The sequence below is a fragment of the Aphis gossypii genome, unplaced genomic scaffold, assembly GCF_020184175.1.
Source record: "Aphis gossypii isolate Hap1 unplaced genomic scaffold, ASM2018417v2 Contig00837, whole genome shotgun sequence".
NCBI classification, from domain to species: Eukaryota; Metazoa; Arthropoda; class Insecta; order Hemiptera; family Aphididae; genus Aphis; species Aphis gossypii.
In genome coordinates this window covers 15,055-23,894 of record NW_026083310.1, presented here as the reverse complement: position 1 = coordinate 23,894, position 8,840 = coordinate 15,055, and the positions used below count along the sequence as shown (strand labels likewise).

The 8,840-nt window shown below is 25.4% G+C and overlaps 1 long non-coding RNA gene across 2 annotated transcripts; it reads right to left on the bottom strand.

Annotated features, from left to right (window-relative positions):
- Positions 1 to 2,340: 2,340 nt before the first annotated feature.
- Positions 2,341 to 5,056, bottom strand: LOC126555406 (uncharacterized). Of its 2 annotated transcripts, XR_007606837.1 has the most exons (3): positions 4,711 to 5,056; positions 3,712 to 4,361; positions 2,341 to 2,464 (listed from the first exon to the last, which is right to left on the bottom strand). It is a non-coding gene; the product is annotated as an uncharacterized LOC126555406 (long non-coding RNA). The 2 variants fall into 2 exon arrangements; XR_007606838.1 differs by lacking the exon at positions 2,341 to 2,464 and having other exon boundaries at positions 3,712 to 3,944.
- Positions 5,057 to 8,840: the final 3,784 nt, after the last annotated feature.

Sequence of the window (8,840 nt, the reverse complement as noted above, 5' to 3'; positions counted from 1 at the left end):
GAACATTTATTTTATTTTTAATTGTACGTATTTTTCTTTCCATCAGAATTAGAATAATTTATCTTTTAAAATAATAATAAGCATGGGTCTTTCTATTTTGGTTATCTACCTATACCTATTAAAATGTCATTACCTATTTTTATATTAGATATTATGACACTCATTATCAGAGTCATGTGTCTTTACGGTCTTAGTAGTTCGACGTTTTATGTTCGTTATTGTCAATAGGTAGTATAAAGTTATAATTTAAATTTTGTAAGAACGCAAATTTAATCATGAATAATAATGAAAAAGTTCAGTTATTGTTGATTTACGGAAAGTATAACAGAAACGCTAGAGAAGCAACAAGAATGTACGGCCAGCAATATCTAGATCGGTATCATCCCCATTAGGTTAGGTTAGAACAGTACCTAAATAATGTAAGTAATTTCTGTAAATTAAATTGTAAATAAAAATGTATAGTATTGTTGAATAAAATAAAATAGAAATTTAGAATTATGTTTTCTAAAAATACATGTTTAAAATATGTTATTAGGTACATAATGTGTAACAATAATTAAATAATAATTCATAAATAGTAAATAATTTATTACTTTAATAATAATAATTATGATTACCTACATTACGGTGTTAAGAAGAAAATAATATTTACAATAAAAAAAAAAAAAAATCAAATTTAATAAGATTTTTTTTAAATTATATTTTTAGCTCTAATTTTGCCAATTTTGAGTTTACAATACAAGTTGATACATCAAAATTACTTAAAAAAAAATAGAACAATCCAAAAATGATATTTAAAATAGGGGTTGCGCCATTGAAAACAAATAAAGTTTTGATGCGCATGCGTAAAATACTTAAGTTAAAAAAATTTTAAATTATAGAAATGTATGATCTATAAGTCTAATTTAATGTCCCGCAAACAGAATTGAAAAATATTAAAAGGGTAATGAGTGATAAAGTGTACCCTGTTTCTTGGGACACACGGTATAATTTAAAGGTAAAATGATTATTTAGGGCCCCACGTAGTCTTTTATTGATATTATTATTTTTAAGTAACTTATGATCATTTTAAAATGTTGTGTTTCAAAAAGATCATAACTTACTTAAAAATAATAATATCAATAAAAGGCTACGCGAGGGCCTAGATAATAATCTTGTTAGTTTTGATATTAGAATGATTTGGCCTATTATATAATTTAAAGGTAAAATGATTATCTAGGGCCCCTCGTAGCTTTTTATTGATATTATTATTTTTAAGTAACTTATGATCATTTTAAAATGTAGAGTTTCAAAAAGGTCATAACTTACTTAAAAATAATAATATCAATAAAAGGCTACGTGGGGGCCTAGATAATAATCTTACCTTTAAATTATATAATAGGTCGATTCACTCTAATATCAAAACTAACAGCATACTCTTGAAACTGGTGAATAAAAATTTGCTATGTCGTACGTATGTAAGACACAGACAACATATACCGATACAATGCCCTCATATTTCTTCAATATCATTTTGATCACAATTTACAACGCTGTGTAGAATAATGGTAACGGCTCATATATTACTATCAATAATAGTAAAAACACATTTTTTTTAGAAAATTTTTTTATTTTTTTGAAAAATATCGTAAAAAAAAGTAATTTATAATCATTAATGTGTGTAAAATTAACAAATTTTTGAAAAAAATTAGACGAAAATTAAATAAATTATAAATCATTATTAAAAAATGTGTTAATTTTTTAAAAACTATCAAAAAATATTTATATAGTTTCTTAAAAAAGACTGTATTTTAAATTTGTATGTAGGTAATGTTAGTATTAGAAACGGATCCCATACAAAAATTAACTATTATTTCTATGTATGACCGAATTCTTTATGTTAAAAATAGCCTAACCAATTCTCGTTAATTATAAATACGTTATAGTTAAATATTAATTAAAATGGTATAGTACTAATTATGACGTCAATACACCTTGCAGTAAAACATAACGATAGGTTACATAATAGGTATACATAATAAAAACTTAATTGTCATAGGTAATTCTACTCTCTTTTTTTAGATAGATTTGTTCAATCGTTGTATCACTAAATATTTTGAAAATAACAAAAACTTGTTTCTACCATGATTGATATTTTTAATACATGAACGATTAGCATTACTTGACAGCAATTATGAAACAAAATGATGTCAGTTTCGCACAACACCTTTTTAATATATTCTCTATCCCTCCCTATATAAAATCTGTAGTTATTTTTTGCATTACATTAGGATTTTTCTATTCTGGATTAATAATTCTTGTGAAAGTCATTCTGTCTTCAACAATGAAATTGATCAACGTATTTTTTGATTTTGTGTTTTTCACATCTTCCAATGAATTCGATGATGGTCCAATACAGATTTCAAGTTCAATACAAACACATTTCTTTGATTTGTAAAATAAAAAAACTAAGCCCTTCTGTTTTCTAAACCAAAAAAAAAATAGTAACATACCATTCTATGATCACTTTTATTTATTTTTAAAAATAATTTTATAACAAACTGTTGACCTTTAAAACCAAAAAACCGTTTTTTTTTAAATACTAACAAGAATTTCAAGTAATAAAATGTTATTGCATAAAAACTGAACGTTTAATAGATTAGAATATAATGCAAATAGACTACGAATGGAAAAATACTACTTTTCTAACCCAACTTATTAATAATCATATTAAAAATATTATTTTAGTACTCATATGTATATTTATATCAGTGCGTTGACTAGTTGCCGCTTTATCCATACCTACCTTTTATAATTGTAAAAAAAATGGATACAAGAGCCGATATTATACAATATATGCATAGGTAATATAAATAACTATAATTACTCTGCTGCAGATTTAATTATATATTATATGTTTTTAATTATTACGATAAAAAAGGTATCAATGAGGTTACTATGTTAACACAATTATATAGTTGTTTGGGTAGCATTAATTGAAATTTCTATTTAAAATAATTATATATTTATATGTGTTAAACTAAACGGCTGACAGGTATTGTCACGTTATAATGTGGTGAAGAGTGGAAAAAATTACCGATACCTTTCATTACACGAGAATAATAATACTTTTTAAATAGATAACAACAAAAATGTTATTCTGCAGCGGAGACAAATAAATACTATTTTTAAGACACTAAAAAAAAAAAAAAAAAATTGTTTCCTATTTCTTTAAGTTTCAGCATTATTTCCCCCTGTAATAAATACAACAAAATAATTAAGAGTTAATAACTAATTATTTACTAATTATTTATCAATCTGTAATACTGTAAACATTAACTTTCAATAATTTTACTTTCACTTGTTATACTTGTTATATTACACATAAAGAAGCATGGTCATAAAACTTCTAAAATTTACAAATAATTTCAAAATTAAATTATTATCTTAAATTTTAAAAGTTAATGCGTAAAAGGCATATTATAAATATTCAACTGAATAAATGGTTTCTTTTACATAAAGTTTGATTGATTGGCTAGTTCAGGGGGGTTATTATTCAATATTATACTTGACCAAAAACAAAAATACTATTCAATTTCATTATTACAATATTGTTAATAAGACTTGGAATATTCTGCAGGTTGCATATTTTTTTTTTGATTTCCCTTGTATTATATTCTTTGAAAATTAACATTTCTATTATATACCTACCTAATATGTATTAACTCGTACCTGGTGATTGGATCTTCACATGAGAACAATCCAACGCTCCAATGACCTTTGGAAACCTTGCTATTTTATAGAATCCTTGCTGCAAATTTTGAGCCCTTCAACATCATTAGGAAATGTTAAAAATTTAGACCTCAACATAGCAATGGCTTTTAAAACTTTCCAAACAAATTTTCCAGCTGTAGATTTATGAATCCCAATAAAGTCTCCAACAGTGATCAACATATTTCCTGATGCTAAAAATCGTAATGTTAATAACATCTCAGGAGTAATGGCATGATTTCTAAAAATTAAAAATAGTTTTTGTAAGATATACCTAAATAAATTTCCCTTTATATTAAGTTTTTAATTTCGTTTAATTTTAACATGCCTGTTGGTAGGAGATTGGATTTTATCCACAATTAATGCCAATATTACATTCACAACACGTTTTGATAAACAAAACCGATTATAAAATTCAATCTCATCCCAAGTACTGAAATGATCTAAGCGGTTTCTATAAATTCGCTTTTTTCTTGGGCGATTCAATCGTTCAATAAAGTTAACAATGTCTTCATCGTCACTTGACAGTGATGAATCCGATATATAAATTATAATTTCATTCATTTTGAAAATTACAAGTACAACACAATTACTTAATTTAACTTGAATAGCTATAAAATATAGATTTGAAAACTATTTTTACTTATAAAATCACACAACGCAATGATAATCATTGAGAAAATATAACATAAATGATAGATAAACTTCACATTAGGTATGGTTTAGTTTAAGTAAAGCTTTAGTACGTTAAGTGTTACTTAAGTGTTAAAAGTATAATGAAATTCGAATATATTAATTTAAGCTTAGCTTATGGTTAAGTTATAGCTTAAGTGGAATATGAAATACCGGCCCTAAGACAGTTATATTACTTACAGATTAAGAGTAAAAATACATTACAATATCACTCTATTAGTCTTCCTGTCATCACAATTTACCTTTTTACAATTAATTTAAGCTGACCTGTGAGAATGGTGTTCTATTTTTATTGTTTCACGGGCCCATCGTAAACTTTATTTTTTGTCGTTTTTGAATACAAAAGCTTGATGTATTTACGTCTAAGAAACGCAGTTATTAAAACGCTAAAATAATTTAAGTCTAATCCAAAATATTCTTGATTTATAAATTATATAATTATATAAGAAATAAAAAAATGAAAAATATTTAAATTAATTTTCTTCGAAAAATAAAATAAAACCGGCACTGAGGAAGTAGTATTCCTTTAAAATTGTAACGGCTAACAAATGAATACCTAGTGATTATGTAAAACTAATAGAACTTGTGACTATATACGAAACGAAAATTTCGAAAACTGTCAAGACGTATTAGGTAAATAAATTATTGATATTTTTGTTATAATAATAAAAAATATCAATTGTTGTGGCCAGCACAACTTTTTATACACTTCTTTTCAGCCAACATAGCATTATTTTTAATTAACATCACTGTTCACTTATTAAATAATTTATTTATATATTACAATTTACAACCATTACTATCATTACATTTTAATGGGATTATTTTATTATAATAATTATGAGAAATAAATACCATATGGCATATATTATGTTAAACTAAATAAACAATTTTATGATAAATGCACAATTGAAAACAATAATAATTTTTGCGACATTAGAGTATACTTTGATGTACTTAATGCTTAATACATAATTTAGCTTTTAAATAACACCTGCAGTATAGCGAACTATAAAATCATTTTAAGAAAACGTGCATGTCGATTAGCGCTTACAATTTCAAAAAAAAAAAAAGGTAACATGATTTTGTCTCACTAAAGTGTTAGAGACTAAAAAGTTAAATATGATTGACAAATACTAGTTATACTATACATAAAATAACATCTTGGTACATTTTGCACATAATAATCATAACATCACAACATTTAAAATAATAATAAATCACAAAACAAATAATGAGGTAGGTAGGTACTTATCGATCGATATTATCACGTTATGGTGTGATGAAGTGTGGAAAAAATTACAGACATCTCTCTTTACATGATAATTAATAATTATAATAATACTTTTTTTTTAAATGGGTAACAACTATAGCTTTCTACCAGATAAACAAATAATCGGGAAAACATACGAAGCTCTAGGAATACCTACAGTTTGTGGTGAACCAGATAAGTAAGTACTATTATAGTAATTATTATTTATTTATTTAATAATAAACGCCATACAGCTTTTATAAGTACCTATAACAAATAATACAAATGAAGTAAGAAAATAACATGTTATATTTTTAATAGTTAATACGTAATTAAACTAAAACTATTTAAAAGAAAAGAAGGGGTCCAAATCAGATTGTAATATGCAAGGATGGAGTGGTTGGTTTTTGGCATGGTAGGCATTAAAAATTGGAATGTGAAATAAAATAGAATGATAATTTGTGGTGGGAGACAGTAATTTAAAATAAAAACGTACAGGAGAATCGATTTTGCTATTTAGCACGTTCATAATAAAAGTTAAATTAGTTTTGAGCCTATAAATTACGGTAGGCTTAAGAAACTAAGCATAGAAATGTCAATTATAAGAGCTACTAGAAAATCGATTATTTAAAGAACATAATTGGCAAAATGGCAACCCTCAAAATATGTATACGTACCTAATACGTATATATTAGATAATATAGAGTGTAGACCTTCGTAAGACTCTTAAGTTACCTAATGGCTAATAATAATAGAAACCATAGCTGCACTATAGACTATAGAGTATAGGAAAGATGAGTTGTAACTTGTATTACTTATATTCCAATATTGCTCTCACGAATGCATAGTATAGTCTTCAGTGGCGTAATATGGTGGGGGGATTTGGGTGTCGTGTCCCTCATTGACCTTTTTTTTTTTTTAAAAAAAAAAGACTGGTTAACTAAATTTATTTACTGATATTATTTTATATTATTGAATATTTTGTAATTATTTATTTCCGTGTCACGTGTGTAGATAGGTACCTACATACATTTATTGTACTGAAATGAGATACTTCTGAATTTATAGGTAAAATGTAAAAATTCATCCTCTCGTATAAACATGACTAAATTATGCCACTGATTAAGTCTTCAGAGTTTCTGAGGTGTTAACAATTTAAAATATTTTGAAAATTTAACCGTGTAGGTATATAATATAGATAACCCTTATATGTATACCTATAAACATTTGGTGAAAATTTCAATTATTAAGAATAGTTTTTGACTTACAAGGTTACAACAATACAAATTGATTTTGTCAAAAACGTGTTGCGTAAATTTTCCGTTTTTCCGTCACTTAAGTGGTTTTTCCCGACGCTTTTGAAATAGTAGAATACCTAGTAGAGAAGACAAGGGCGTATTTCTGGGGGGGGGGCGATAGGGCGATCGCCCTCCCCAGAGCCTTTGTTTTTATTTCTATTTAATAGTACCTACTTTAATATTTTCGTAATTATATGTAATTATGATACAAAAAGTGTACACCGAATAAAGTAAAATAATTAAACATTTTAGAATAGCGCTCCTAATTGTTTAAATAGGTTTAACATATACATTTTTGTATTTTTGGTTTTTTTTTTTTAATTATATCAATAAGTCGCCCCCCCCCCCTTGAAAACAGTGCCAGAGACGCCCTTGAGAGAAGATAAATTGTCACTTTGACTTTAGAGGTAAACCTGAGGACGTATTTATGATAATTTTATAATTTTATAATTGCATATAGGCAAGTATCTAGGTAAAACCATAAAGGTATTTGGTTGATAAAAAAATTAGGTTTATTAAACAGTATCATGAAGTTAAAAAATATTTTTTTGTATTTATTTTGTATTATTTGTATACAGTTAAAAAAAAGTTCAATTCAATTAGGTTATTTATAATATAACTTCAGCAATATGGCTATTGGGTACCTATTACAATGTAACCTATAATATATTATATTTTATGTGACTTATTATTTTTTAAGTGTTTAAATTTTTGTTGATAACTTAAATATATAATTCAATAAATTTAATAACTATTATATAATTTAAAAATATTGTAGATTGATATTTTTACCTATTTTTAGATGTTTTTTAAATGCTTATAAAAAGTATAAGCCTTATTATCCTGTAAAGTATCCAAAAAATGAAAAAAAACCATTATCATGATGCAATGTTCATCATTCAATAGGAATAAAGCCAGGTACTTTTAATGTATTTATTTAGTAGGTAACTTGGTTTCAAATGTATAAGGATATAACATACATTTTTATTTATCTAGATGCACAATATAGTAGTATAAATTCTACAGCATCTAAAGCGAATCTGGAAATTATTTGTAGTACTCCAAACTCTAAAAAAGTATACAGTTTTAATGATAGCCCGTTACTAAGTCCAATTAAAACACCAATTCAAGAAGAAAATCATAATTTGTCAACTGATTCATTTTGTAACAGAGACAGTGTCTTAGTACAAAATATTCCAAAAAATAATATTGTTCTAGATAACAAACAAATAGTGGCAATTCCAAAAATATTAGAACTTAGTGGTTTTGAAATGTTGAATACCTACTTCACAACAAACATTATTAAGTATACAAAATGGAGACATATCAAACATCAATCAGAGTGAAATACAATTTATTAGTGGGGACCTCAATTATTTTCAACATGAAAATTATAATGCAAAATTAAATAATTCTAGTTTAAATAATGCATCAAAGTCAAGTCAAGACAAATCACATAATAGAAAAGTAAAAATAAATAGCAATAGAAATACAAATTCGATTTATTTTGAAAATAATTTCAAAAAAATCGATTACAAAGTATTAGATTTAAAAAAAGAAAAGAGTACTAATGTAATAAGACAAAGTTTAAGTGAAAAGGTTAAAAAAAATATTTCACTTATCAAAAAGAATAAATGGGTTAAAAAATTAATAACAAGTCAATCAGTGAACATAAATATGTCAAACCCAAAACAGATTAATTACAATGTTAAAAAATCAACTTCAGAATCTTGGACTAGGATCAATGAAGCTTTCAATGACATTTTATTTTCTGATTTCAATGGGACATCACAAACACAAACAGTAATGAAGCATAATCAAAGTAAGAAAATGTATCATAATGAAGT